Consider the following 10,160-nt stretch of genomic DNA (forward strand, 5'->3'; position numbering starts at 1 on the left):
ATCCCGGTCGCCGACTACGAGCGGCTCCCGCGTGAGGAAAGACAAGGAGCCGGCTGCTAGCCGCAGCCGGACTCGTATCACCATCGAGCGCGATGCGGAAGGCCGCCCTCGAGCGGTGGAGCGCCAAGGAAATCCGCGTCCTCCCCCGCCTCGAGGGGAGAGATACCCCACCCCGCCGCCTGTCACGCATCCGACTCTTGGTGGCCAACTAGGCCACCGCGAAGGAGTCGGCGAGAACGACGCCCGCCACCGGATCGACCGCCTGGCTCGGTCCCTGGTGCTAGAAGAAGAAGATGATGTCGGTCCGCCATGCTTTGGCCCCCGCATCCGCGACGAGCCCTTCCCCAAAGGGTTCTCGCTCCCCAGAGACACGCCTAAGTACAACGGCTCTGTGAAGCCAGAAGATTGGCTCATCGACTACTCTACTGCTGTCAACATAGCCAACGGCAATCGGCGCGTAGCCATGAAGTACGTCCCCCTCATGCTACAGGGCACGGCGCGCACCTGGCTCAACAGCCTCAAGCCCTACAGCATCAACAGCTGGCTGGACTTCACGGAAGTCTTTGTCCGTAACTTCACCAGCACGTACAAGCGGCCTCCCAAGCCTCGCGCAACTCTCCCTATGCATCCAAGGGCCAAACGAGTCGACCCACGACTACCTCACGCGGTGGGCCGAGCTCCGCAACTCCTGCGAGGGGGTGCACGAGGTTCAGGCCATCGAGTACTTCACCGCCGGGTGCCGAGAGGGCACCCTCCTCAAGCACCGACTCCTCTACGACGAGCTGGCTACCCTCGACGAACTGCTAATCATCGCGGACAAGTACGCCACGGCCGACTCCTCGATGAAGACCGAGCTTCGAGTGGACGCCTCTGGGAAGGTGATCGCTCCGGCTCCCAAGACGCCGGCTGGCGACTCCAATCGGCGCCCCTACCAGAACGATCACAAGCGCAAGGCCCGTATGCCGCCCTCCACCAGTCGGCAAGTGGCCACAGTCGAAGATGAGCAGCCCGAAGAGCGGCCCGCTCCCAAGAAGAAGGGTGGCAGGCCGGCTTGGCAGCCGGCTTTCTCCTACGAGCAGACCCTCGACGCCCCCTGCAAGTTCCACAGCGGTGCGAAGCCGTCCAACCACACGACCCGAAAGTGACACTGGCTCACGCGAATCTCCAAGGGCGAGGGGCTGGTGCCGCCTCCGCCTCCCGGCCCGCCGCCTCCGGCCCCCCAGCAGCCGGCGGCTCGACCAGCAGTCGGAGCCATTCAAGATGAGTTCCCTAAAGAGCACGCCGCCTACATCGTCTTCACAAGCCAAGTTGAAGACAAGCGTAGTCGGCGCCGTCAGCACCAAGAGGTCAACGCAGTCGCCTCTAGCACCCCCGAGTTCATGCACTGGTCCGAGAAGCCCATCAACTGGAGCCAGGCCGACCACCCAGAGGTGATGCCATCCCCTGGCTCCTACGCACTAGTCTTGGATGTCACCCTCGCAACGGAGAGGCGAGCTGCCCGATTCTCCCGCGTGCTGATTGATGGCGGAAGCAGTATCAATATACTGTACCGCGATACCATGGAGAAGCTGAACATCAAGGCAAAGCAGCTCACGCCAAGCCGGACCGTGTTCCATGGCATCGTGCCCGGCTTGTCCTGTTCCCCGATCGTCAAGATCAAGATGGATGTTCTCTTCGGAGACAAGGATCATTTTCGCCGAGAAGCGATCTGGTTTGAGGTAGTGGATCTGGAGAGCCCTTACCATGCTTTGCTTGGCCGACCTGCTCTGGCCAAGTTCATGGCTGTGCCCCACTACGCCTACCTGAAGATGAAGATGCCGAGCTCGAAGGGGATCATCACTGTAGCCGGCGACTACAAGAAGTCCATCGAGTGCGCTATGGCCAGCAGTCGGCTGGCCGAGTCCCTCGTAGTGGCAGAAGAGAAGAAGATACTGGAACGGGTTGTAGCCATGGCCGGCAAGCAACCGGCCTTGTCCCCCAACCCCAAAGATTATGATGCGCAGGGCTCCTTCCAGCCGGCCAAGGAGACGAAGAAGATACCTCTGGACCCGGAGAACCCAGAAAGGTTTGCTGTAATTGGGGCAAACCTGGACAGTAAATAGGAAGGCGGGCTCGTCGACTTCCTCCGTGAGAATCGAGACGTCTTTGCATGGTCCCCAAAGGACATGCCGGGCGTCCCGAAGGATTTCGCCGAGCACAAATTACACGTCCGAGCCGACGCGAAGCCAGTCAAGCAGCCCCTCCGCCGACTGTCAGAAGAGAAGCGAAGAATCGTAGGAGAAGAGATAGCCCGGCTCCTCGTTGCTGGCTTTATTATGGAAGTATTTTTTCCAGAGTGGCTTCCCAACCCAGTCTTGGTATTGAAGAAGAACAATAAGTGGCGTATGTGTATAGACTACACCAGCCTCAACAAGGCCTGCCCCAAAGATCCGTTTGCTTTGCCACGGATTGACCAAGTGATAGACTCCACGGCCGGATGCGAGCTGTTGAGTTTTTTGGATGCCTACTCAGGGTACCATCAGATCAAGTTGGACCGAGCAGACCGCCTGAAGACTGCCTTCATCACACCATTCGGAGCTTTCTGTTACCTGACTATGACATTCGGCTTAAGGAATGCCGGTGCCACTTTTCAGCGTTGCATGCAGAAATGCCTCCTCAAGCAACTCGGCAGAAATGCCCACGTCTATGTAGACGATATTGTGGTGAAGACCGAAAAGCGCGGCACCCTGCTGGAGGACCTCCAAGAAACATTTGCCAATTTGCGCCGATTCCAGATCAAGCTCAACCCCGAGAAATGCGTGTTCGGAGTACCAGCCGGCCAGCTGCTAGGCTTTCTGGTCTCCGAACGCGGCATTGAGTGCAACCCTGTGAAGATCAAGGCCATTGAGAGGATGGAGATTCCCACCAAGTTGCGGGACGTGCAGAAGTTCACTGCGTGCCTAGCCTTCTTGAACCGCTTCATCAGCCGGCTAGGAGAGAAGGCCCTCCCCCTGTACCGACTCATGAAGAAATCCACTCATTTCGAGTGGAATGACCAAGCCGACCAAGCCTTCCATGAGTTGAAGAAAATGCTGACTACTCCACCTGTCCTGGCGGCGCCGACTAAGAAGGAGCCCATGCTCCTTTACATTGCCGCGACTAGCCAAGTGGTCAGTACAGTTGTCGTGGTCCAGGGCCCAGAAGAAGGCCGAGCCCAGCTAGTCCAGAGGCGGGTGTATTATCTAAGCGAAGTACTATCCAGCTCAAAGCAAAACTACCCGCACTACCAGAAGATGTGCTATGGGGTGTACTTTGCCGCCAAGAAGCTGAAGCCCTACTTCCAAGAGCATCCCGTCACGGTCGTGTGCACCGCCCCGCTTGCCGAGATCATAGGCAGCCGGGATGCATCCGGCCGGGTGGCTAAATGGGCCATTGTGCTGGCACCATACACAATCTTCTACCAACCCCGCACCGCCATCAAGTCCCAAGCATTGGCCGACTTCCTCGTCGACTGGGCCGAGACCCAGTACCCACCGCCGGCTCCCGACTCTATCCATTGGCGGATGCACTTCGACGGGTCCAAGATGCGCACCGGCTTGGGAGCCGGCATCGTCCTCACCTCTCCCAAAGGCGACAAACTCAGATACACACTGCAAATCCACTTCGCCGCCTCCAACAACGTGGCCGAGTACGAGGCGCTCATACATGGGCTCCGGCTAGCCAAAGACTCGGCATACGCCGGATCCTGTGTTATGGCGACTCAGACTTGGTGGTCCAGCAGTCATCTGGCGACTGGGACGCCAAGGATGCAAACATGGCGAGCTATCGATTCCTCGTCCAGCAGATCACTGGGTACTTCGAAGGGTGCGAGTTCCTTCACGTACCACGGGCCGACAACGACCAAGCAGATGCCCTGGCGCGGATCGGCTCCACCCGACAAGCTATACCGACCGGTGTCTCCCTCCAGCGCCTCCTCAAGCCGTCCATCAAGCCGTCTCCAGAGTCGGACTCTATCTTCGTACTGCCTGCCCCCGATGCAGCCGGATCCGACTGGAAGAACCCCGCAGGCGGCACAGGGACTTCGACAACCGACCCGGGGACTGCCATAGTCGCACCCGGCTCGGGGACTTCAGAACCCGGCCCGGGGAATGCAGCAACACAAGAAGCGGTGGCCGACTCCAATTCCACGCCACCCGACCCACCCACCCGAGTCATGGTGGCCGTACTAACAGTAGAAGAAGTCACAACTCCATCATGGTCCCAGCCCATCCTCAAATTCCTACTCAACAAAGAGCTGCCGGCTGATGAGATCTCAGCAAGACTAGTGCAACGACGAGCGGGAGCATATGCAATAATAAACAGAGAGCTTGTCAAGCGCAGTGTCACTGGAGTCTTCCAGCGCTGCGTTGAGCCAGAGAAAGGAGTGGCAATCCTCAAGGATATCCATCAAGGCGAATGTGGCCACCACGCAGCCTCAAGATCACTTGTGGCCAAAGCTTTCCGCCACGTTTTCTTTTGGCAGACTGCTTTGGAAGATGCCAAGGAGATAGTCAAGAGCTGCAGAGGATGCCAAGTCTTCAGTTCCAAGCAACACCTGCCGGCTTCTACACTCAAGACCATTCCCCTCACCTGGCCCTTTGCCCTTTTGGGGACTGGACATGGTGGGCCCATTCAAGACAGCCCGCGGCGGCTTGACACATCTGCTTGTCGCCATGGACAAGTTTACCAAGTGGATCGAAGCAAAGCCGATCAAGAAGCTGAACGGGCCGACTGCCGTGACGTTCATCACCGACATCACTACTCGGTACGGTGTACCGCACAGCATCATCACCGGCAACGGCACAAACTTTGCCAAAGGAGCACTGGCACGTTTCTGCGCGACGCAGGGTATCCGACTGGACTTAGCGTCCGTTGCCCACCCGCAGTCAAACGGCCAGGTCGAGCGAGCAAATGGACTCATCCTCTCCGGCATCAAGCCCCGACTGGTCGTACCACTGGAGCGATCGGCCGGCTGCTGGCTCGATGAGCTGCCGGCTGTCCTCTGGAGTCTGCGTACTACCCCTAACATGTCAACCGGCTTCACTCCATTCTTCCTTGTATATGGTGCCGAGGCTGTCATCCCAACCGACATCGAGTTCGACTCGCCTCGGGTCACCATGTACACGTAGGCGGAGGCCAAGGAAGCGCGAGAAGACGGTGTCGACCTGCTGGAAGAAGGCCGGCTATTAGCACTTAGCCGCTCCGCCATCTACCAGCAGGGGTTGCGCCGTTACCACAACCGCAAGGTCAAGCCAAGATCTTTCCAGGAGGGCGACCTTGTGCTTCGGCTGATCCAGCGAACAGCCGGCCAGCACAAGCTCTCGGCCCCTTGGGAAGGCCCTTTCGTCATCAGCAAGGCACTAGGCAATGACTCCTACTACCTGATCGACGCGCAAAAGCCAAGAGCACGCAAGAGGGATGATTCTGGCAAGGAGTCGGAGCAACCATGGAACGCGAACCTCCTGAGAAGATTTTACAGTTAAAAGCAGTATGTATCATGCTACCCTTTTGTATTAAGTACGAAACAACAGGCCCCCCGAGGGGCACTCGGGGACTGCCTTCCTTTATCGATGAATAACGAGTGTCATATTCATGAATGTATTATTACATTTGATTCCTGTCTGGCACCGGGTTCGACTAGTCGACCCGAGGACTGGCCGCCTTAAGTTATATTAAAGTTTTACCTGAAGTCAGACAAGTAGTGTGCCAGCTCCCGAGTCCTCTCTTGTTGAAAGTCGCAGCTCAAAGAACCGACTGTCCGACTAGCAAGAGCCAAGACAGAAAGGATGCCCACACGAAAAACGGCTAAGGACTAATGAAATTGTATAGCGAAAAGACGGCCTTCAACCACGCTTGCCGGCTGTCAGAACAGCCGGCTGGCCGGCTTCCCAAACACTTCGCTATAATCCAACAAAGCTAGAGTACTTGCCCTCCCAACTGGCCAAGCACTTCTCCAGCCACAGGTTGCAGAGCAACTGTCCGACTGGGGAGGCGGTAACCAAGGGAGGGCGGCAAAGGAAACAGCAGAAGGATGAAAAGCAAAGAACAAGGAAAAGCCAAACACATGCATAATCATATCTACATATAAAGCCCCCAACAGGCCGGCAATCAACATAGTTCGAATACACCCCAAGTGGGTGGAATTGTGCAAACTTAACAAAATATTGTTCCAAAAGTGATAAGACAGGCAAATAAAGATAGCAGACTAGACTAAAGGCGCCGTGTGGGAGCCGGGTTGGTTGGTGGAGACGGCGTCACCGGCTGAAGGAGTGGCCGGCAGGCGGGTCTCGGCTTGATCATCGCCGGCGGCAGGCGGTGCACCCGCGCGTGCCGTGTTGCTGGAGGCACGGTCAAGCTGAGGCTGGCCGGCCGCTCCACCATCCGGCCCGGCGTCTTCACCCTCCTCCTCCTCCTCTTCGCCCTCGTCGCTGGAGTCGATCTCCTCCGCCGAGTCCTCGCTGTCTGCCGGGTTCAGCCCGAACCATTCCTCCGGCTGGGCAACACCGTTGTCGTCCACCTCAGGGGCGAAGGTGCTGGTGTCGGTGTAGTCGGCGATCGCTGAAGCCCGCCGGATGATAGCCGACCGCGCCGGCTCCAGCTCCGTGTCGGCCTGCTGCCGCGAGGTGGCCAGCTGGTCCAGACTCAGCCCGGGATACCAGGCCTTGACGAACTCCAGCGCCCACCTGGCGCCGGACCGAGCTGACGAAGCCTTCCAGGCCTCGAAGCGGCCGACCGCCACCTCCAGCCAGTCGGCAGTCCGACTGGGGGTGCGGGGAATCACTTCACCAGGCCAAAGAACGGCCAACACCTGCGCCCCGACACGTTGAAGCCGGCGGAGCAGGCAATGAGCCGGCTGGAGGCGAGCCTGGATCGCCAAGAGCTGCTCCTCCAGCGACCGGCGAGCGTTTGGCGCGATCTCGGTGCCAGCCTGCCTCTGTGCCGCGCGGCGGGCCTCGATGATCTAGTTGGAAGCGGTAGAGTAGCCAGGGAAGTACTCTGCGCAAGAAAGAAAGAGAAAGAAGAGAAAAAACACCAAGTCAGAAAACGAGACAAAACGGCAAGCGGCAAGCAAGGACGAAGAAGAAGGCGGCTTACCGTCAACCAAATCTTCGATCTGGCCATAGCCGTTGATCAGCGTCTGCTTCGCTTCAGCCCAGCTAGCCGCCTCTGTCTCGTACTCGGCCTGGAGGGCGGCCTCACTATCCTGCACCGCCTTCAGGGCCGCCTTGTGGCTCTCCTCCTGGTCGGCCAACCTCTTGGCCAGGCGGTCACGCTCCTGCGCCGAGGCGGCAATCTCGGCCTCCTTAGCGCGGAGGGCGGCCTGAGACCCTCCCAGCTGCTCCCTTAGACTGGCGTTGGCCGCTGCAGGGATGGCAGAGAAAAAAGAAGCAATAAGAAGAAGTCGTCAAGGAAGATCCGACCTGACTGCTCAGCAGTCGGCCCGAATCTCATGGACTACACCCAGTGGGTGCGCTGATGCGCCCCCACATGAGATAAAGGATGAAGCACTTACCCCGGCTCTCAGATAGGTCATCAGTCTTCTGGGTCAGTTCCCGAGCCTGGGAGTTGAAGGCAGCCGCGCGGAGGTTGTGGTAGTCCTGCAAGTCAGGCAGAAGAGCGAATGAGAACAAGAATAGCAACACAAGGTCTGCTAGGAAGTTCCAAGCCGCCTGCTCAGCAGCCGACTCGGAACTCAGGGACTACACCCAGTGGGTGCGCTGACGCGCCCCCACGGAAGAAATCAAGATCAAAAAAGCAAAGACAAGAAGATTAACCCGGATGGCCGCCCGCGTCGCAAGGAACTCGTCGTTGTACTTCCTCAGCGTCGTAGCCTGGGCTTGGAGCCAGGTCCGGACGTCGTGTGCGGCCACGTTCATCATGGCCGTCCCTCCGCCCGGCGTCCACCCCGAGCTGGCGCTGGCCGCCTCCATATCCTGGGCCGACGAGCTGGAGCCCGCGGCCGGCTGCGGCTCCGATGCAGCCTTTTGCGGCTCTGATGCGGCCTTCCCCGCGTGCTGACGCGACGGCGTTCAGACCACCAAATCAGTCCTCGCGGCCAGCTCGCCCCCGGTCGATTGCACAGGCGGCAGGTTAGGCCGGCCGCCTTGAGTCGCCCCAGTGGGCGCGGCTGGTGCTGCCACCCTCTCCAGGACGACGATGTCGACCTCTCTCTCCAGCCCCGGCTGGTCACCGCCGGCTTCTTCTGGCGAGGGCACTTGGGCCCCAGGCGCTACGACGCGCAGTGGGGTGACCAGCAAGGCCCCCTCCGCCGTCGCCGCAGCCGCAGCCTCCGCTTGGGCCTTGGCCGCGGCGTCGGCGCGCGCCTTCGCCGCCTTGGCGGCGGCCGCCCTCAATGCCTCCGCCTCCCGCGCGTTCCGCTCCGTCGCCGCTTGAAGATCGGCACGGGGGTCCACGCGGCGAGTAGTGCTCCCAGATCCTCCCGGCGACCCAACGACGGCGGCGGCAGCAGCCCGCTCGAGCGACAATGGAGCCCTGGTTTTTTGAGAAAGGACAAGAACTCAGGAACTACCAAAGAAAAGAAGAAAGAGTACATGAAGGAGTATATACTTACACCGACACCGTCTGCGGCTGCTTCACCGCCTTGCGGAAGCGGGCCGCCTTCGCGGCCGCCTCTTCCCGCCTGGTCGCCGCTACCCCGCCTCTGGGCTTCTTCGGCCGACTGCTGAACAAGCCCGGCGCGGCACGACGCTTTTGCCTGCCGCCCCGAGCAGGCGGCGCGGCGAAGGAACCCGTGCCATGGCCAGACGCCGGCTGGCGGCGTGGAACGACTTCCGCCTCGTCGTCGTCCGGCCAATCGTCGAAGCTGACTCCAAGCCCGGAGCCGCCTGCCTCGCCGCCGGCTTGGCCACCGCCCGCCTCGGTGTTGTCATCCATGGTGGCCGCCCCCAAGTCGGGGTCCTCCAGGTCGTGCTCCGTCCGGTCGGGGACGAATCTGAGAGAAGAAAAGGAAAAAAAGAGAACATACCGTGGGTGGCGGGTGAGCTCGGCAATATGGCTCCTTGCCAAACTGCCACTCTGCGGAGAGCTTGCAGTTCGCAAGGTAGTTCACCATGTGAACCACTTCGTCGTGCGGCATGTCTTTGGTGCACATCCGACTCGGATCGACCTGGCCGCTCATCTGACAGATCAGATGAGGGCGGCTCTGGAGCGGAAGCAACCGGCGCGTGACGAAGGCGGCCAGTAGGTCGGGCCCCGATAGGCCCTCCGACTAGATCATCACCCGCAGTCGGGCGACAGCCGCGGCTCCAGCCGGCGTCAGCGTCACGGCCCGATAGGACCACTGGGGCCGCCTACCCGCCGGCGGGCCGGCTTCATAAGCCGGCAGATTGACGTAGTCGCCTTGCGGGGCGACGTTCTTCACATAGAAGTATGACTTCTGCCATAACTTCACCAACTGGATCAGCGTGATGACGGGGAAGGGGTTGTCGGCAGTCACCCTCCGCATCGCGATCAAGGCGCCACTCTGAGTCGGCACGCCCTGCATACGCGTGCCCAGCTTGGACTGGAAGAACTCCCCCCAGAGCTCGAGGGTGGGGAGGTGTAACACCCCGGATGTAACTTTCCATATTTGTAACTCCAACTCTTGCCATTTTCGGCTATGTGCTATGATATTCCCTCCATCGTCGGGTTTTGTCTTTTGTTTTGCATTTTGTTCATGTCATGCATTTCATATCATGTCATTATGTGCATTGCATTTGCATACGTGTTCGTCTCACACATCCGAGCATTTTCCCCGTTGTCCGTTTTGCAATCCGGCGCTCCCACCTCTTCCGGCGCACCCCTCTTGTTTCTTTTCGTGAGCGGGTGTCAAACATTCCCGGAATGGACCGAGGCTTGTCAAGTGGCCCTAGTATACCACCGGTCAAGTTTCGTTCCATTTGGAGGTCGTTTGGTACTCCAACGGTTAACCGGGTAACCGCAATGTCCGTCTGTGTGTTGCAGCAAAACCCCATTTCTAAACAGCCCAAAACCCACCAAACTCTCTTCCATGCTGTAGGTCGTTCGATCACGATCGTGTGGGCGAAAACCGCACTCCGTTTGGACTCTCCTAGCTCCCTCTACCTATATATATGCACCTCTCCCGAAATCCATTCGCAGTCCAACCCTAAAAGTCGCCCTCC

This window comes from Triticum aestivum, chromosome 5D (assembly GCF_018294505.1).
Source record: "Triticum aestivum cultivar Chinese Spring chromosome 5D, IWGSC CS RefSeq v2.1, whole genome shotgun sequence".
Taxonomy (NCBI): domain Eukaryota; kingdom Viridiplantae; phylum Streptophyta; class Magnoliopsida; order Poales; family Poaceae; genus Triticum; species Triticum aestivum.